The following is a 21,435-nucleotide window of genomic DNA, read 5'->3' on the forward strand; positions in this document are numbered from 1 at the left end:
ACTTGCATCATTGTCACACCCGGCCTTCCCTGGCTGCTGGTTTAGTGGAGACAACCATTGATGAAACTTGTTCTCCGGAGCTAACTGTCCACAACTTCTCAACAGTGTGACTCACATTTCCCATACATTTTAAAGTAAACATTTGACCGCATGATGGCATTATGCTCTGCTGCCAACATAGTAAGGAGGTGTGTGGTATTCCTTGTGCACAGTTACAAGGAAGGGTGCCCTGACCACACAGGGTTTGGGCCAAGGTGAAGGACCCACACGAGGTTGAGGAGGCAGAAGCAGTGTATTAACTTCTACATACAGAGGAAGGATTGATATAACTCGTGGGGACAGCAAGACTTGTGCAGCATACCCTTCCCCATCTCTCCCCATAGTAACCCATTGCCCAGTCAGCGACATGTAACGCCCCTGTCCATGCTTACTGGGCCAAGTATCTGTGGTGAAATGCACCCTGTCACACAGTTTCTCAAAGAAGCGGTGATGTTTGGTGCGACATGCTGGTGTAGCGCTTGCACGCCTTTGTTGGAGAAGGAGTGGCGCCTGGGCATCGGCTCTTGGGGCACTGCGATGAGCATAAGGTCTCAAAAATCCTCGGTTAAAAAGCTTGGAAAGGAAGCATTTTGGTAGTCAACAGTTGCAGATGCTGAAAGTCAACCTCTAAGCCATGTCATGCCTTTCTAAAAGCATGTAAAACACAGCAAGGGGACTCCAACCACAGTCTCCCTTGTTTCCACTAATTGGGCCACACACACCCAACTTGACTGGCATCAGTTGACCGCATTTTCAAGATGAAAAAGATGCTTTGCATGAAGCACTCTCAAAAATACACGTGCCTTTCGCCTCCCCTGGATGACCCACGGGAAGAAAAGTCCTCTGAGAGCCATGACTTGTTCATCTTGGTTCTTTTAGAAACACAGCAAGGAGACTCCAACCACAGTCTCCCTCGTTTTCACTAATTGGGCAACACACACCCAACTTGACTGGCATCAGTTGACCCCATTTTCAAGATGAAAAAGATGCTTTGCATGAAGCACTCTCAAAAATATGCATGCCTTTCACCTCCTCTGGATGACCCACGGGAAGAAAAGTCCTCTGAGAGCCATTACTTGTTCATCTTGGTTCTTTTAGAAACACAGCGAGGGGACTCCAACCACAGTCTCCCTTGTTTCCACTAATTGGGCCACACACACCCCACTTCACTGGCATCAGTTGACCCCCCTTTTCAAAATGAAAAAGATGCTTTGCATGAAGCACTCTCAAATATACACATGCCTTTCACCTCCCCTGGATGACCCAGGGGAAGAAAAGTCCTCTGAGAGCCATGACTTGTTCATCTTGGTTCTTTTGGAAACACAGCGAGGAGACTCCAACCACAGTCTCCCTCGTTTCCACTAATTGGGCCACACACACCACACTTGACTGGCATCAGTTGACCCCCCTTTTCAAAATGAAAAAGATGCTTTGCATGAAGCACTCTCAAATATACACATGCCTTTCACCTCCCCTGGATGACCCAGGGGAAGAAAAGTCCTCTGAGAGCCATGACTTGTTCATCTTGGTTCTTTTAGAAACACAGCGAGGGGACTCCAACCACAGTCTCCCTCGTTTCCACTAATTGGGCCACACAGACCCCACTTGACTGGCATCAGTTGACCCCATTTTCAAGATGATATAGATGCTTTGCATGAAGCACTCTCAAAAATATGCATGCTTTTCACCTTCCCTGGATGACCCAGGGGAAGAAAAGTCCTCTGAGAGCCATGACTTGTTCATCTTGGTTCTTTTAGAAACACAGCGAGGGGACTCCAACCACAGTCTCCCTCGTTTCCATTAATTGGGCCACACACACCCCACTTGACTGGCATCAGTTGACCCCCATTTTCAAGATGAAAAAGATGCTTTGCATGAAGCACTCTCAAAAATACGCGTGCCTTTCACCTCCCCTGGCTGAGCCAGGGGAAGAAAAGTCCTCTGAGAGCCATGACTTGTTCATCTTGGTGAACGTTAGTCTGTCCACATTGTCAGTGGACAGATGCGTGTGCTTAGCTGTCAGCACACCCCCAGCAGCACTGAGGACACGTTCCGAGAAAACGCTGGCTGCGGGACACAACAAGATCCCCAAGGCGTACGTGGTGAGCTCAGGCAATTTATCCAGATTGGAAGCCTAAAATGAGCAGGGCTCAAGTTGCACAGTAATGGCATCGACGTTCCCTTGCATATACTCATATCTGTGTCTCCTCCTCTTTTTCCTTGTCTAGCTCCTTTGTTTTCACATGAGTATATGTCCTTTTCACTTTCCCATGTGTTTGTGTTGTGTTGTGAGTTGTTTGTCACCTTTTGGACACCTTTTGAGGGTGTTTTCTAGGTGTTTTATGTGTTTGTGATTGCCTGCCATTGTTTCCTATGCGGTTCGAGTTCGGTTCGTCGACCGTTTGCCGAACTGAACTCGAACGAGACCTCCGTTCGATGAACCGAACTCGAGCCGAACCGCGTCTGGTTCGCTCATCTCTAGATCTATGTTTTAAATGTCATCTTTTTGGACATATTGCCAGGAACTGTAAGTTCAGCAATATTGTGGGGGAGAGTAGACATGTAAGGCATAAGAATAGGCAGAAAGATGTGTTTTTCTCATGTGTGGTCCCACATATGCAACAAGGTGGCCGTGTGACAAACAGGAAACAGGAAAGTTATATTGTGTTCAACTATGGCTTTGAAGTGAGATAACAGGCCCACAGTTTATATTTTGGGCTATACAGTATTGTGTGTATACAGTTGTTTTCTGTATTAGTTTATAGGTTTGAATATACAGTGCCTACAAGTAGTATTCAACCCCCTGCAGATTTAGCAGGTTTGATAAGATGCAAATAAGTTAGAGCCTGCAAACTTCAAACAAGAGCAGGATTTATTTACAGATGCATAAATCTTACAAACCAACAAGTTATGTTGCTCAGTTAAATTTTAATAAATTTTCAACATAAAAGTGTGGGTCAATTATTATTCAACCCCTAGGTTTAATATTTTGTGGAATAACCCTTGTTTGCAATTACAGCTAATAATCATCTTTTATAAGACTTGATCAGGCCGGCACAGGTCTCTGGAGTTATCTTGGCCCACTCCTCCATGCAGATCTTCTCCAAGTTATCTAGGTTCTTTGGGTGTCTCATGTGGACATTACTCTTGAGCTCCTTCCACAAGTTTTCAATTGGGTTAAGGCCAGGAGACTGACTAGGCCACTGCAACACCTTGATTTTTTCCCTCTTGAACCAGGCTTTGGTTTTCTTGGCTGTGTGCTTTGGGTCGTTGTCTTGTTGGAAGATGAAGTGACGACCCATCTTAAGATCCTTGATGGAGGAGTGGAGGTTCTTGGCCAAAATCTCCAGGTAGGCCGTGCTATCCATCTTCCCATGGATGCGGACCAGATGGCCAGGCCCCTTGGCTGAGAAACAGCCCCACAGCATGATGCTGCCACCACCATGCAGTGCCATCCAGTCTCCAAACGTCACGTGTGTGGTTGGCACCAAAGATCTCGATCTTGGTCTCATCAGACCAGAGAACCTTGAACCAGTCTGTCTCAGAGTCCTCCAAGTGATCATGAGCAAACTGTAGACGAGCCTTGACATGACGCTTTGAAAGTAAAGGTACCTTACGGGCTCGTCTGGAACGGAAACCATTGCGGTGGGTACGTTACTTATGGTATTGACTGAAACCAATGTCCCCACTGCCATGAGATCTTCCCGGAGCTTCTTCCTTGTTGTTCTTGGGTTAGCCTTGACTCTTCGGACAAGCCTGGCCTCGGTACGGGTGGAAACTTTCAAAGGCTGTCCAGGCCGTGGAAGGCTAACAGTAGTTCCATAAGCCTTCCACTTCCGGATGATGCTCCCAACAGTGGAGACAGGTAGGCCCAACTCCTTGGAAAGGGTTTTGAACCCCTTGGCAACCTTGTGATCCTCCACGATCTTGTCTCTGATGGCCTTGGAATGTTCCTTTGTCTTTCCCATGTTGACCAAGTATGAGTGCTGTTCACAAGTTTGGGGAGGGTCTTAATTAGTCAGAAAAGGCTGGAAAAAGAGATAATTAATCCAAACATGTGAAGCTCATTGTTCTTTGTGCCTGAAATACTTCTTAATACTTTAGGGGAACCAAACAGAATTCTGGTGGTTTGAGGGGTTGAATAATAAATGACCCTCTGAATAAACGTTTCACAATTTAAAAAAAAACAAAAAACAAAAAAAAAAACAAATAACATTCTTCTTTGCTGCAGTGCATTTCACACTTCCAGGCTGATCTACAGTCCAAATGTCACAATGCCAAGTTAATTCCGAATGTGTAAACCTGCTAAATCTGCAGGGGGTTGAATACTACTTGTAGGCACTGTATTGAGTTGTCTTGTATTTAGGTATTTTATTTTTGTTTTGTTTAGTAGCTTTTGGTAATAAATAATGGTTAGATCTGTGAGGCATATAGACTAGCAGGAAGAATAGTGTAATATTAGTTCTTATGTGAGAGTAATTTAAATGTAAATCCAGCCTTATGCCCCCATCACATTTAACAACTTACCAGCGATCCCGAAAATTATGTGACCTGATAAGGATTGCTGGTAAGTCGCTGAGATATCGCTGGTGAGATGTCACACAGTCAGATCTTACCAATGACGCAGTAACGATCAGCGACCTGTGTAACGATCTCGGAGGGCGTTGGGACTGTGTTAGGAGGTCGTTGGTAAGCGTCAAACATAGCGAGGTGTCCTGCCCAGGAGGACATTGCCTTTGAAGAAAATGGTCCCAACCATTCATCAACGACTATTGATCTCAAAGCAGGGGCCTCATCGCTGGTAGGTGTCACACATAACGATATTGCTGCTGCGTCATGGAAACGGTGATGCAGCAACGATCTTGTTAGCGATCTCGTTGTGTGTAACGGGGCCTTTAGGCTGTTGTTTTGTTTTCTGTATTTTTTCTATCAGACCTCCTTTCTCAAGTATAGGAGATTGTACTTTTGTTTTAAGCTACAGTCTTCTATAGTTTTACAGTCTTTTACCAGATTGCTGAGATAACTGAGCAGCAATACAGGAAATGTAAATTTGCTTTATCTCCAAGTTAAGTAGATGCAAGAGTTGACTGTAAGTTCTTTTGTCTTAAGGTGGCTTTACACACTGCAACATCTCAAACGACATCGCTGTAACGTCACCAGTTTTGTGACGTAATAGCGACCTCCCCAGCGACATTGCAGTGTGTGAAACACATCAGCGACCTGGCCCCTGCTGTGAAGTTGCTGATCGCTACAAATCGTTCAGGACAATTCTTTGGTCCTTTGTTTCCCGCTGTGCAGCAAAGTCTCAGTGTGTAAAGGGGACTTAAAACACTGGAAACGAATGATGTGTCACAATATCTGTCAATCACTATTCTCTGTCAGTCGGTCTCTCCCTCTCGGTCTCTATTCTCTCTCTGTCGGTCCGTCACTATCTCTGTCCCTCTCTCACAGTCTGTCGGTCATTTTCCCCTCCTCTCTCATACTCACGGTTCCCCCGATCTCCGGCACGGCGCTGCACGGCATTCACACTGCTGCGGCGGCTTTTCCTCTTTTGAAAAAGCTGGCCGCTCATTAAACAATTTCGTATTCCCTACTTTCCCCGCCCACAGGCGCCTATGAATGGTTGCAGTGAGACACGCCCCCACGCTGAGTGACAGGTGTCTCACTGCACCCAATCACAGCAGCCGGTGGGCGTGTCTATACTGTGCAGTGAAATAAATAATTAAATAATTAAAAAAAACGGCGTGCGGTCCCCCTCAATTTTAATACCAGCCAGATAAAGCCATACGGCTGAAGGCTGGTATTCTCAGGATGGGGAGCTCCACGTTATGGGGAGCCCCCCAGCCTAACAATATCAGTCAGCAGCCGCCCAGAATGGCCGCATCCATTAGATGCGGCTGTTCTGGGACTGTACCCGGCTCTTCCCGATTTGCCCTGGTGCGTTGGCAAATCGGGGGAATAAGGAGTTATTGGCAGCCCATAGCTGCCAATAAGTCCTAGATTAATCATGTCAGGCGTCTCCCCGAGAAACCTTCCATGATTAATCTGTAAATTACAGTTAAAAAACACACACCCAAAAAATCCTTTATTAGAAATAAAAAACACTAACAAATTCCCTCATTACCAATTTATTACCCACAACAAAGCCCTCCTTGTCCGGCGTAATCCACGGTCCTCCAACGTCGCATCCAGCTCTGCTGCATGCAGGTGACAGGAGCAGCAGAAGACACAGCCGCTCCTGTCACCTGCACGCAGCTAATGAAGGGAGCCGTGTGATCGGCAGAGCTGTCACTGAGGTTACCTGGATCCAGCGGTGGCCGCGGGTAACCTCAGTGACAGCTCAGCTGATCGCGCTACTCACCGCCGCAACCTCAGTGACAGTTCAGCCGATCACACGGCTCTCTTCATTAGCTGCGTGCAGGTGACTGTCACCTGCATGCAGCAGAGCTGGATGCGATGTTGGAGGACCGTGGATTACGCCGGACAAGGAGGGCTTTGTTGTGGGTAATAAATTGGTAATGAGGGAATGTGTTTGTGTTTTTAATTTCTAATAAAGGATTTTTTCGGGTGTGTGTGTGTTTATTTACTGTCACTTACAGATTAATCATGGAAGGTTTCTCGGGAAGACGCCTGACATGATTAATCTAGGACTTATTGGCAGCTATTGGCTGCCAATAACTACTTATTACCCCGATTTGCCAACGCACCAGGGCAAATCGGGAAGAGCCGGGTACAGTCCCAGAACTGTCGCATCTAATGTATGCGGCAATTCTGTGCGGCTGCTGACTGATATTGTTAGGCTGGGGGGCTCCCCATAACGTGGGGCTCCCCATCCTGAGAATACCAGCCTGCAGCCGTATGGCTTTATCTGGCTGGTATTAAAATAGGGGGAACCGCACGACGGATTTTTTAATTATTTATTTATTTATTTTACTGCACAGTATAGACACGCCCACCGGCTGCTGTGATTGGGTGCAGTGACACAGCTGTCACTCAGCGTGTGGGCATGTCTCACTGCAGCCAATCACATTTGCCGGTGAGCGGGGAAAGCAGGGAATACGAGATTGTTTAATGAGCGGCCGGCTTTTTCAAAAAAGGAAAAGCCGCCGGAGCAGTGTGAACGCCGTGCAGCGCCGGTGATCGGGGATCGGTGAGTATGAGAGAAGGGGGGAAATCACCAGCAAATGAGGTGAGTAACGCGATCAGCTGAACTCTCACTGAGGTTACCCGCGGCCACCGCTGCATCCACCGCTGGATCCAGGTAACCTCAGTGACAGCTCAGCCGATCACACGGCTCTCTTCATTAGCTGCGTGCAGGTGACGGGAGCGGCTGTGTCTTCTGCTGCTCCTGTCACCTGCATGCAGCAGAGCTGGATGCGACGTTGGAGGACCGTGGATTACGCCGGACAAGGAGGGCTTTGTTGTGGGTAATAAATTGGTAATGAGGGAATGTGTTTGTGTTTTTTATTTCTAATAAAGGATTTTTCGGGTGTGTGTTTTTTAACTATAATTTACAGATTAATCATGGAAGGTATCTCGGGGTGACGCCTGACATGATTAATCTTGGACTTATTGGCAGCTATGGGCTGCCAATAACTCCTTATTACCCCGATTTGCCAAAGCACCAGGGCAAATCGGGAAGAGCCGGGTACAGTCCCAGATCTGTCGCATCTAATGAATGCGGCAATTCTGGGCGTCTGCTGGCTGATATTGTTAGGCTGGGGGGCTCCCCATAGCGTGGGGCTCCCCATCCTGAGAATACCAGCCTGCAGCCGTATGGCTTTATCTGGCTGGTATTAAAATAGGGGGGAACCGCACGACGGATTTTTTAATTATTTATTTATTTACACGGCATACAGAGCCGCGCGGCATTAAATGAAGTCGGGGGAAGTTCACCTGTTGTCCCCAACGACCAGCTAGTCGCTCTGCAGGTCCGGATCGCTGTTAGGTCGTTGGCCAGGTCTGCCTGTTTGACAGCTCCCCAGAGACTTTGTAGCGATTCCGGCTAGGTTGAGATCGCAGGTTGGATCGCTAGAAAGTCTCAGTGTGTAAACCCAGCATAACACTTGCTGACAGTGATAAGGTGATGAGTGGGAGTGGACCCACTGGACTACAAGAGGGGCCTAGCTTTACCCTGTTATGGATAGGGCTTGACTAAGTGCCTACCTGGTATGTCAGCTAACACTCCCAGGGGAGTGTCCGGGACTGTGACAGCTGACCAACAAGACAGCAGGATAGGCTCAGGTATGGACAGGACCGCTAGCGGACAGGCAGAGTCTCTAGTACTGATGAGTGCAACTGGGATGGCTGAGGTAGACAGGTACAGAGAGTATAGCAGGGACTGGTAGTGTCTCTAATATTGACAGGTGCAGTCAGGTCAACTGAGAAAGACAGGATGACAGGAGCAGATGGGTACAAAGGGCACGGATGGGACAAGTTGACAGGTAATGGACAGTGGGCAAGGGGACCTGACAACCAGCTAGCTAGACAGACATGCATTAACTAACTGACTATGTTGCTTAAGTATCTCACCTAGTGGGAGAGTGCCTTAAAGACCTGGTGCTGGTGGGCTGGTCCTTTAAGAGAGCAAGCATGCACATGCCCTAAGCGCACTCTCGAGGACCTGTGCAGTGTGCACAGGTCTTGGTAGAAGGAAAAAGACTCAAAGCGAGGCAGGGCGTTGCAGTACGGCTGCAGTGGTGAGTGACTTGGCTTCCTTGTTTTGGAGAAGCAGGGCAGTGCAGGGATGCCAGTGCTGCAGGCAATGAGTTCACCGGTAGTCATAGCTTCAGGTTCCATCTCTGACCTCAGCTGAACTCGCTGCCAAATTGCTAGACTGCTCTGCCACCGTGTCATGCAATGCTTAGGTCTGGCGAACTGGCAGTCACCATTGGTGACTCACACAACACAGAGGGTTTCATGGAGATCATTATCTGTAACCTCAATTGAACTCATTGGATTGCATGACATGGTGGCAGAGCATTTTGGCAATCTAGCATCAAGTTCAGCTGAGGTCTAAGGTTGTAGTTCCCATTCTATGCTCTGTGACCTCAGCTCTCAGCTGCACTCGCAGCCAGATTGTCAGACTGCTTTGATGCTGTGTCACACAATCTGACAGTCCAGAAATCTATCAGTGAGTTCAGCTGAGGTCACAGTTGAAGGTTCCCATGCTACCCTCTGTGCTGTGTGAGCTACCAACTGTGATTTCATTTAAACTCGCTGCTCGATTGGTGGTGGCCCGTTTCTCGACGTGGCACACGTGTTTAGACCAAACAATGTCTGTTGCATGACAAAAATACAACAAAACAATGCAATTAAGGGGGAACAATGGGAACACAATAACAATGGTTGGCCCTAGCTCTAGTGAGAGGGGTAGATGGGACACCTCCTATCCTCACCTGCAGCTGTCCCTACTCTCCTAGCCAGTCTCCTCAACCGTCGCTGAACAGAAACCTGAGACCCTGAAAAAACCCTGTAGTTGCCCTGGCTAGTGCATTGGAAACTGGATGATGCTAGCTCCACTTCTTCACTACAATGACAAAAGAAAAGGTAAGATAAATGGTAACACTCCTTCACAGGTCCTACCACCAAGGAGGCCAGCTTAAAAATTGTTTTGTATAATAAGCAATGATTGCTGGGAAACCCTGCTACTTAAACACAAAGGGGCATGGCTACAGGGCAGCTGCAGCTGACCTGCACTGCTAGAAAGCTGCTAGCAGCAAAACTGACATTAACTGTTTCAGCACCAAGAGAAACAAAACAAAATGTAGAGTCCCAGATGGAGATTAGAGGCTCCAGTCGTAAAGCTATCACTAGTATCACTAGTCCCTAAAAAAGGGAGACAACTGTGACAGTACCCCTTTTAACGAGAGACCTCAGGATTCTCAGATAAACAAAACAAAATTTAAATGCAGAGTCCTAGATGGAAATGAGAGGCTCCAATCCTAAATCTGTTACTCGTCTCTAACAACAGGGAGACGACTGTGACAGGAGAACTGTCAGATTGCGAGACATGGTGGCAGAGCAAACCGCCAATCTGACAGTGAATTCTGCTGAGGTCATAGCTGGTGGTTCCAATGCTACCCTCTGTGAGCTCAGCTGAACTCGCTGCCAGATTGCTGGACTGTCATATTGCGTGAAACTATGGCAGAGCAGTCCGGCAATCCAGCAGAGAGTTCACTGGCAGTCACATGCTACCCTCTGTGACTTCAGCTGAACTGTCTGCTGGATTTCTGGACTGCTCTGCCACCATGTCATGCAATCCAACAGTCCAAGAATCCCACAGTGAGTTCAACTGAGGTCACAGTTCATAGTTCAAACAGCAGAGAGGGTAGAGTGGGAACCATCATCTGTGACCTCAGTGTAACTGGCTGCTGGATTGCTGGAATGTCAGATTGTGTGACATAGTGACAGAGTAGTTCAGCAATCTGGCAGCGATTTCAGCTGGGGTCACAGCTGTAGGTTTCCACGCTACCCTATGTTACCTCTGCTGAATTTGCTGCCGGCTTTTTGGACTGCTCTGCTGCTGTGTCATGCATTCCGCCAGTCTGGCATTCTGGCAGCGAGTTCAACTGAGGTCACAGTTTGCAGTTCACACAGCACAGAGAGTAGAATGGCCACCACCATCTGGTACCTTAGTTGAACTAACTACCTGATTGCAGAACTGTCGGATTGCATGATACAGCTTCAGAGTAGTCCGGCAATGTATCAATGAGTTCATATGAGGTCACAGCTGGTGGTTCCCACACTGACTTCTGTGACCTCAGCTGAACTCGGTGCTGGATTGCTAAAGTGCTCTACTGCCATGTCACACAATCCGGTCATCTGGCAATCTAGCAGCAAGTTCAACTAAGGTCACAGTTGACAGCTTACACAACACATAGGGTAGTGGGATAACCACCATCTGTGACCTAAGTTTAACTTGCTTCCGGATTGCTAGAAGGTTGGCTTGCATGACACAGCAGCAGAGCAGTCCAGCAATCTGGCAGTGAGTTCACCAGCGGTCACAGCTGGAGTTTCCAATGCTACCCTCTGTGACCTCAGCTGAATTCGCTCCGAGATTGTTGGACAGCTCTACTGCCATATCACGCAATCCAGCACTCTGGTAATCGGGCAGCGAGTACAATTGAAATCACAGTTGATGGCTTAGACAGCACACAGGGTATCATGGGAACCCCCACCTGTGGACTTAGTTGAACTTGCTGCTGGACAGCAGGACTGTCATTTTTTTTTTAATTTAAATTAAATCTGACAGTCCAGAAATCCAACAGCGAGTTCAACTCCGACAGTTGGTGGCTCACACAATACAGAGGGAACCACCATCTGTGACCTCAGGTGAATTCATTGCCGGATGGCTGGACTCTCAGATTGCATGATATGGCTGACCTTCCAGCAATCCAATAGCGCGTTAACTGCCGGTTACAAATAGTACAGAGGAAGTACCCCAATACCCTCAGTGTGTCCCAGAGGCTGCAGTTAGTGGTCACATTTCTGTCACCGCTGCCTCTGGATGAAGCAGAGCTGAGGATCGTCTTGGGGTGTTTTGGCTTACTCAGAACATACAGGGGTGTTTTGGGGGTTAATAAAGAGGTGAAAGAGGATGTGTATTTTTTTTATGTCAGATAAAAGATTTGTATGTATGTGTTTATTTATTTTTACCTACAGGGTTAGTAATGGTGGTGTTTCATAGACACCTCCCCATTACTAACCTAGGGTTTGATTGCAGTTGAGATTTTAGACAATTTACCGCTATCATCAACCTCGAACTATTAACCCAATTGCCACTGCATCAGGGCAATCGGGAGTAGCAGGGTAAAGAACTAGAATTGGTGCATTTAATGGATGCGCTAATTCTGGGGTGGCTGAGGACTGCTATGTTCTGGCAGAACAGGACAATAAGAGGGGAAACCCACTCCTTTTTTTAAATTATTTAAATACTGTATTTTCGTTTTATAAAACGCACCAGATTATAAGACACACCCCAAATTTAGAGATAAAAAAGGTAAAAAAAATAAAAATTGGGTCCGTCTTATACGCCGGTGTCGCCTTACCGGAGGGGGGCGGCAGCGGTGGTAGAGCGGGTCACAGGAGGCAGAGACTGTGCTAGCAGTAGCGGCAGGTCTGTGGTGGCAGCAGTGGCTCAGTGGTGTCAGCGGCTGGTCAGTGACAGCGGCAGGTCGGTGGTGGCAGAGGCACGTCATTGACAGCCGCAGCTGCGGGTCATTGACAGCGGCAGTGGCAGGTCACTGGTGGAGCCGGCCAGTGTAGTGAGTTTCTCAGTCCCGGTTCAAATGATGACCCCCGGAGCGGTGCGTGCGCAGAGGGAGCTCTCATCAAAGAGCTCCATCTGCGCACGCACTGACTCCCGGAGTGGCGCTTGTCAGATGGAACTTTCATCCAAGAGCTACATCTGCGCACGCACTGACACCCAGCGCCATCATTTAATCCCGGGACCGTGGACAGACTGTAACACTCGCTGCACAGCCACCGCAGTCCGCACAGAGACCCACCCGCTTGCACAGAGTGGCAGCAAGCAGGCCGCCCACCCGCAGAGAGAGGCAGCCGGGACAGAAAGGCAGCCGGCCGCGACAGGCACCCAGCCGCCCGCACGCACCCCTGTTAAGATGCACCCCTCATAATCCAAATAATACGACTTTAGATCCCCTTCATTTTTAATAAACAGCCAAGGTAAAGCAGACCGCTTGAGTTTGCAGCCACCAGCTATCTGTTTTACTCGCTCTAGTTATCAAAAACAAAAGGAGCCCATACCATTTTTTTACAATTATTTTTTTTCACAGTGCTGCGCTGGCAAATCATAGCCATGCCAATACTTGACATGGCAATGATGAGTCCGTAAATGCCCACAGTGGAAAAATGTGCTAATTTCAACAAGCTTTATTAGGATGACAATCCTAAACAGGAACCAGACGTAGAGGTAAACACCCGATATTTTGTATGCATCACAAACTTTATAGTTTGAGTTTGCTCATTCCTACTAAAAAAAGCCAGCCAAGTTCTGGAAAAGCATTTTTTGGACAGATGAAACTGAGATCAACCTGTACAAGAATAATGGGATGAAGAAAGTATAGAGAAGGCTTAAAACAGCTCATGGTTAAAGGCATTCCACATCCTCTGTAAAACATGGTGGAGGCAGTGTGATGGTATGGGAATGCATGGCTTCAAAGGCCACTGGGTCACTAGTGTGTAGTGATGATGATGTGACTGAAGACAGTAGCAGCTGGATGGATTCTGAAATATACAAAATGCAGCAAAATTGATCAGATAGCTTCTCACACTACAGATTGAAAATGATCCAGAATATATTACAAAAGCAAACCAAGAGGTTTTGATGGCATAGAAGGGGAATATTCTGCAATGGCCAAGTTAATCACCACATATCAATCTCATCAATCATGCATTTCCCATGCCTTAGAAAAACGTTATGGCAGAGAGACCAATAAACAAGCAACAAGTAGAATCAGTTGTTGTAAATGCCTGTCAAAGGACCACAAAGGAGTAAACACAGTGTTTGGTGACGTCCATGGCTTTCAGACTTTAGGCAGTCATTGCTTGCAAAGGAATCTCTACAAAATATTAAAAATGCATTTCATATATGGGTAAGTTACTATGTCCAATTATTTTTGAGTTGCAATTCCAAAATGTTTTACTGGATATAGTTGTTCAACCCCTTTATTTACATCTGACAGTCTACACTTCAATTGCATAAATACAAAATACCAAAAGACACGACCAATCCCGTGCCATCTTTTGAATATGGATAGAGCCATATACAGATAAATGATAGAACAAGAAAGAACAGTACTGTACAACGACTCAGTTGCAAAAAACACTTCAATTTTATTTATATAGAAAAAAGTTTCTTCATACAAATAGCAAAAAGCGATAAAAAGTAGAGACAGATGGTTTATGCCACCAGGTGGCGCTCTCACCACAACATACGGCAGGTAAAAGTACACATGCAAAGATAGTGTTAGCAAGTACACAGCCTAGGGCTCACCTATAAAGATGTGGCCCATGGTAGGGTATAATACAAAAGTAGTAGTGCAAAAAACCGCTGATCCAAGATACCAGAGAATCAATATGCCTAATGGCTAGAAATATATCCCTCGATCAGCAGTAGTACTGTTACCATACCGTTACCATACCTGGAGATGTGGTGGGAACCCTAAACCCTAAACCCCCGTTAATAGTTCTTCTTCCGGGGGTGGTCTCTGGGTAAAACAGTAACCCTTTTAAATAGAAACTCACCAATCACAACCCATAAAAGGTCCACCACTTGGGTAGTAGAATATATAGTATAGTCCCCTGATGGAAGTAACCAAAACCCTGATTGGGGGATAATCGCAACCTCCCATCCATACGTCATAACGAGGGATGCTAAAACCGGAAACGGAAGTGACGCGCCAAGCACGTCACTCCCATCATGCCCCACGCGTCGCGCACGCTACACCGGAAGTGGAAGTGACGCGCTAAACACGCCACCCCCATCATGCCTCACGCATCCGCATGTTGCACCGGAAACGGAAGTGACGCGCTCAGCACGCCACTCCCATCATACCTCACGCGTCCTCACACCAACGCTAAACCGGAAGTGGCGGTGACGCGACCATCGCGCCACCCCAGATACACCAGGAAATGGAGGTGACGCGACCATCACGTCACATCCACCAAACCGTATACATCTAATTACAGGATGGACATTAGTGCCCGGAAAAGAAAAGGGGAGGGGGGGTGGAGGGGATGGGATGTGAGGCTGCTACATATTAATGTTAAATCCACCCATACTGGACCACAAATGAGGTGATGTAAACATCACCTCACCACTATAAGAACACATAAATCAGGGGTATGCGGCCAACAGGTCTGAGTGGGGCATGCGTGTCCAAGAATAGTAACCCTATGTCTACAAGCGTACCAAAATATATAGTCACTATAATCATACGCCACTTGATGCCAGATCACAAAACAAGAGGCAATAAAAGTCGTATTACTGCCATCAAAACGTATAAATGTCGCTCACAAGAATAAAAAACTGGCAAGTATAAACAACCTTATCTCAAGCAACCATGGCATCAAAACATATCTAAATATGCCACAATCACCCTAAACCTGTCCAAACGTGTCCAATATGTGTTCACAACATTAAACCCCACAATATTAAAAACAGGGATATATTTCCACCAGGAGAACATCTAAGGAGAAGAAATGCGGCACAACGACAAAGTACATAACACCATCCTCCCGCGGTTAACCACAATGGCGCGCGGATGAATGTCCAGAAGGCGCCGAACCACAGCGGGCACAGCCAGGCCACACTCAAGGGTAACAAAGTTACCACAGGAGTTGCCCAAAGGGATGCGCCGGCGGCCGCACAGCGCAAACATGGCCAAACACCCGCGCGCACTGGTACCGCAAGGGATGTTACACATATTTAAAAGGCCCACTAGGGACCCATACATAACACATCATGCATTTAATAAAACAAGACATGTGATATTACGCAGTTTTCCCTAAATATATAACAATTATGCATTCGTGTACAGCAGATGAACTCCATAGAATCTTCAAACGAATTCCAAAGGAAGTGGACCTCACAAGTTCCATATATGATAATCTGGCAGGGAGATGCCCATGATCTTGATTTGTTTATTCAGAGGTTAAATACTAATGACATCAATTTAAAGCTGACTCATAGGTTCAGTGACGTTTCCCTCGAGTTTCTGGACGTGCTGGTCATACGGGACAAGTCTGGCCAGTTACATACTGACCTTTATCGTAAGGACACTGCCGTTAATTCGGTTTTACACGCTACATCTGCCCACCCCGCCCATGTCATACGTGCGGTTCCCGTGGGGCAATTCCTCCGTCTGCGACGGATCTGTTCTTCGGACTCTGTCTTTGAATTGAGGGCTCTGGAACTTAAAGACAGGTTCCGCAAACGCGGATATAGTAATAGGTCTATTAAAAAGGCCTATAACAGAGCCAGGAATTCCCCACGGGTTGAAGTATTGTATGGCAATCAAGTCAAGAAAACCTCAAACAATGTGAGAATGATTACCCAGTATCACTCACATTGGGGTAGGATGATTGAAGTGATGTCTCACTTTTGGTCTATCCTCACTGTTGATCCCATTCTAAAGAACTATCTGCCTGAGAGACCAGTGGTTGCGGTCCGTAAGGCCAAGAATCTGAGGGATATATTGACTTCAAGTCACTATGATAAGAGAGACAAAAAAGATGGGAGTGTCCTTCCTTTTCTACAGTTTTCCACTCCACTCCGGGGGTCCAGATTCGGTTGTTCACCATGTGGTTCGTGTGTCGCGTGCCCTAATATAGACACAGCTACCGACTTTACATCATCGGATGGGAAAGTTTTTCCCATTAGGAGTAAAATCAATTGCCTGTCTAAGGCTGTCGTATATTATGCCATCTGTCCCTGTCCGCTCGTCTATGTCGGCCTAACTACACGGGCCCTTAAGGTCCGTGTAAGAGAGCATGTGCGGGATATCCAGGCCGCAATTGATGCAGTGGACATTGAGGGTCTTAAGACGATACCCAGGCATTTCAAGAGACATCATGGCTGTGATCATACTCTATTACGGGTACGAGGGATTGACCAGATTACGACAAATGTTCGAGGGGGCAATATCAGTCGGCTTCTCGCACAGCGGGAAACCGAATGGATATGGACCTTGAAGACCATACAGCCCAATGGGCTGAATGAGTGTTTAAGTTTTGTGTCCTTTTTGTAATAGTACATATTAATACACTTTTTGATTATTGCCGCCCTCTCTGGACCTCCGTTTAGTGGATGTGTGATATAGAATCCGATTCACATGTATTTGACATACCTTGTCCCAAGTTTTTCTGCTTTGCACCATATTGGTCTTGATTTTAATTGTTTTTAATTTCTTTTAGTTATACTCACCTATATCGCATCCTGATTTCGATGTTTATCATATATGGAACTTGTGAGGTCCACTTCCTTTGGAATTCGTTTGAAGATTCTATGGAGTTCATCTGCTGTACACGAATGCATAATTGTTATATATTTAGGGAAAACTGCGTAATATCACATGTCTTGTTTTATTAAATGCATGATGTGTTATGTATGGGTCCCTAGTGGGCCTTTTAAATATGTGTAACATCCCTTGCGGTACCAGTGCGCGCGGGTGTTTGGCCATGTTTGCGCTGTGCGGCCGCCGGCACATCCCTTTGGGCAACTCCTGTGGTAACTTTGTTACCCTTGAGTGTGGCCTGGATGTGCCCGCTGTGGTTCGGCGCCTTCTGGACATTCATCCGCGCGCCATTGTGGTTAACCGCGGGAGGATGGTGTTATGTACTTTGTCGTTGTGCCGCATTTCTTCTCCTTAGATGTTCTCCTGGTGGAAATATATCCCTGTTTTTAATATTGTGGGGTTTAATGTTGTGAACACATATTGGACACGTTTGGACAGGTTTAGGGTGATTGTGGCATATTTAGATATGTTTTGATGCCATGGTTGCTTGAGATAAGGTTGTTTATACTTGCCAGTTTTTTATTCTTGTGAGCGACATTTATACGTTTTGATGGCAGTAATACGACTTTTATTGCCTCTTGTTTTGTGATCTGGCATCAAGTGGCGTATGATTATAGTGACTATATATTTTGGTACGCTTGTAGACATAGGGTTACTATTCTTGGACACGCATGCCCCACTCAGACCTGTTGGCCGCATACCCCTGATTTATGTGTTCTTATAGTGGTGAGGTGATGTTTACATCACCTCATTTGTGGTCCAGTATGGGTGGATTTAACATTAATATGTAGCAGCCTCACATCCCATCCCCTCCCCCCCCCCCTCCCCTTTTCTTTTCCGGGCACTAATGTCCATCCTGTAATTAGATGTATACGGTTTGGTGGATGTGACGTGATGGTCGCGTCACCTCCATTTCCTGGTGTATCTGGGGTGGCGCGATGGTCGCGTCACCGCCACTTCCGGTTTAGCGTTGGTGTGAGGACGCGTGAGGTATGATGGGAGTGGCGTGCTGAGCGCGTCACTTCCGTTTCCGGTGCAACATGCGGATGCGTGAGGCATGATGGGGGTGGCGTGTTTAGCGCGTCACTTCCACTTCCGGTGTAGCGTGCGCGACGCGTGGGGCATGATGGGAGTGACGTGCTTGGCGCGTCACTTCCGTTTCCGGTTTTAGCATCCCTCGTTATGACGTATGGATGGGAGGTTGCGATTATCCCCCAATCAGGGTTTTGGTTACTTCCATCAGGGGACTATACTATATATTCTACTACCCAAGTGGTGGACCTTTTATGGGTTGTGATTGGTGAGTTTCTATTTAAAAGGGTTACTGTTTTACCCAGAGACCACCCCCGGAAGAAGAACTATTAACGAAACCTATAGGTCGGGGTTTAGGGTTCCCACCACATCTCCAGGTATGGTAACAGTACTACTGCTGATCGAGGGATATATTTCTAGCCATTAGGCATATTGATTCTCTGCTATCTTGGATCAGCGGTTTTTTGCACTACTACTTTTGTATTATACCCTACCATGGGCCACATCTTTATAGGTGAGCCCTAGGCTGTGTACTTGCTAACACTATCTTTGCATGTGTACTTTTACCTGCCGTATGTTGTGGTGAGAGCGCCACCTGGTGGCATAAACCATCTGTCTCTACTTTTTATCGCTTTTTGCTATTTGTATGAAGAAACTTTTTTCTATATAAATAAAATTGAAGTGTTTTTTGCAACTGAGTCGTTGTACAGTACTGTTCTTTCTTGTTACTTCAATTGCATATCAGTTTTTTTTTTTAAATAAAAAAATAGTGGCATGCAGAGCACAAATCACAAAAATATGGTGTCACGCATCGACTACTGGGGTTTTGCCAGGTATAGGGGGACACCAGGCGAGAACCGCAACACATAGGGTACTCAGGGTACATAGGTAACATGATGTAACTGGTGCAAGGTAGAAGGTATAGGGAGCACCTCCTGCCATTCACCTGAGTATGATCCCTGCAGTCACTAAAGTCCCTATATGGGTGCTTTTCCCTATCACTGATAATGTGTGTAGACCCTCACTTCCCCTGAAGTCACCCTGGCTAGGGAGTAGGCCTGTGAGAGCACTAGTCTACCCACTACAGTAATACAACATGAGGGAAGGGAGAAAATACAAACAAAAGGAAAACACTGCAGGACACTCTAATGCAGCAAGACACCACCGCTATAATTGTCACAACACCTCAGCTTCTTCCAGAGACTGGCTCCTTCCAAAGTAGTCAGCATAAGAATGATGAGATTGTATAACAACATCAAATGGTAAGACATGTGACTATCCATAGAGAAGGGGGAGTGGTCACAAAAAACCTGCTCCTGAGATTAAGGCTTCAAAGGACAGCCAGATACAAAAAAGTACTTAACCCAAACAGCACCAAAAGAAAGCAGATACCTGTAAACACAAGCTGTAGACCTAAAACATCCCTGACTGAGAGGCGCCGAGTTAATGTCAAATATTGGGATAGACTTAGCCAGCGTATTACATTAGAGGCCATGAGTCCGTGCAAATCAAGAATCCACAATATTGGCTCCCACCCTACAATCCTAAAGGACAGATATGTTCTCAGTTTTAGTACCTATTATATCCTCATCAAATAAATTAAACTGAGACAGAAATGCGGAGGAAATATATACCCCCAAGTTATAATCTTCCACACAATCTGAGGTCAGAAGTTTTTCAACGACTTCCTTTACTTAGGACGCGATAGACAGACCCCGATAAATTGACCCTTCTGACCACAGAAGAAATACACCACTGTCTTACAGCAAACCACAAGGGACCTAGACTGAAAGGAAGTCCCCCTAAGTGCATGGGCTCATCAGAGCTTACGGGAAGGACTACAGGGGGTGGAGTCATCACAGGACTATTTCTGAGGTGTCTATTGATATGTATGGCCAGAGCCATGGCAGCATCCAATGTCTCAGGGTTTTGCATAACAGAAATGCATTTTTGACCCTTTCTGGCAGACCCTGGCAAAAATGACTCCTAAGGGCCGATCATTTCACCTAGGGTCAGTGGCCCATTATTAAATGTGTAGTCCAAATTTGGAAGCGTGGTAGCTCCCATTGTTTGTTTCCAATTGTAACTATCCACTATGTTGCTCAGAATGTAGCCACTGCAGTCACATGCTTCCTGGCTGTACAATGTGTTTTGTAGTGCTAGGCAGTATCAGTGATGCTGGGAAACATAAATTTATGTTTTCGATACCTGCAAGAAACAGCTCTCAAATAGCGCAAATTTTTGAAAATGGTTGGTGACAGCAAGATATCAATTATTCACATTCAAAACAGTGCAACTGTTTTGTCTCCAGAAAAAGGAGGTACATTTTGAACAGATTGCTAGAAAAAAACTTTGTAGCTGCCTTACAATTTTGTATAGAATCCAATAAATAAAATATTTTTCAGCCTGCCATTTACCATACGACCTTTTCATCCAGGCACACGGAAAGAAAGAAGGAGGGCAGTCCACCTCCACAGGAAAATACAAATACAAAGAAGGAATTCCATCGCCTGCAGTCCTATCATCAACTTAAATAAAACATCCCTTTATTGGAAACATGTTAAAATATACGTACATGTATAATAGAAAATCCTTACGCGATTCAGGTCATGGTGACCCTTACTCATAGGTAATATGTTTGAAATAAAGAAATATTTCAAACATATTACGTATGAGTAAGGGTCACCATGACCTGAAACGCGTAAGCATTTTCTATTATACATGTATATTTTAACATGTTTCCAATAAAAGGATGTTTTATTTAAATTGAAGATTGGACTGCAGGTGCTAGAATTCCTTCTTTGTATTTGGATCTTACAATTATGTGGTTAGCAAACTAACTGTAGGACCCTAAAAAGGGATCATTTTTCTCACTTTTATGTGAGAGGTCACTACTTCTTCACATTTAATACAATATAGTACACCTGTTTTGTCTCTACAATTAAATGTATAATTTCTTGGACATCTCATGCAAAATCTAGAGAATCTTCATTTAGTAAATTACTAAACTGGGATTATTATCACAGTAAACCATGGGAAATGCATCATAATGGCTATCGTATAAATTTTAGAAATAACTTTCTGACTATACGCATTACCCATATAAGACATGAGTCACACTTGCGTGTAACTCACACAAGAATCGCATCGCTCTACCTGGAACGACCAGCCACTCCCCATACAGGAGCGTGCCGCTGCATAGAAATACTCTGCAGCTGCACGCTCCTGTCCAGAGAGCGGCTGGATGTGCCGAGTGATGCAATGCGATCCTTGCATGAGAACACGCAAGTGTGACTTCAACCTAAAATAGATTTCGACTCTGTTT

The sequence above is a fragment of the Anomaloglossus baeobatrachus genome, chromosome 8 (genome assembly GCF_048569485.1).
Source record: "Anomaloglossus baeobatrachus isolate aAnoBae1 chromosome 8, aAnoBae1.hap1, whole genome shotgun sequence".
In the NCBI taxonomy this organism is placed as follows: domain Eukaryota; kingdom Metazoa; phylum Chordata; class Amphibia; order Anura; family Aromobatidae; genus Anomaloglossus; species Anomaloglossus baeobatrachus.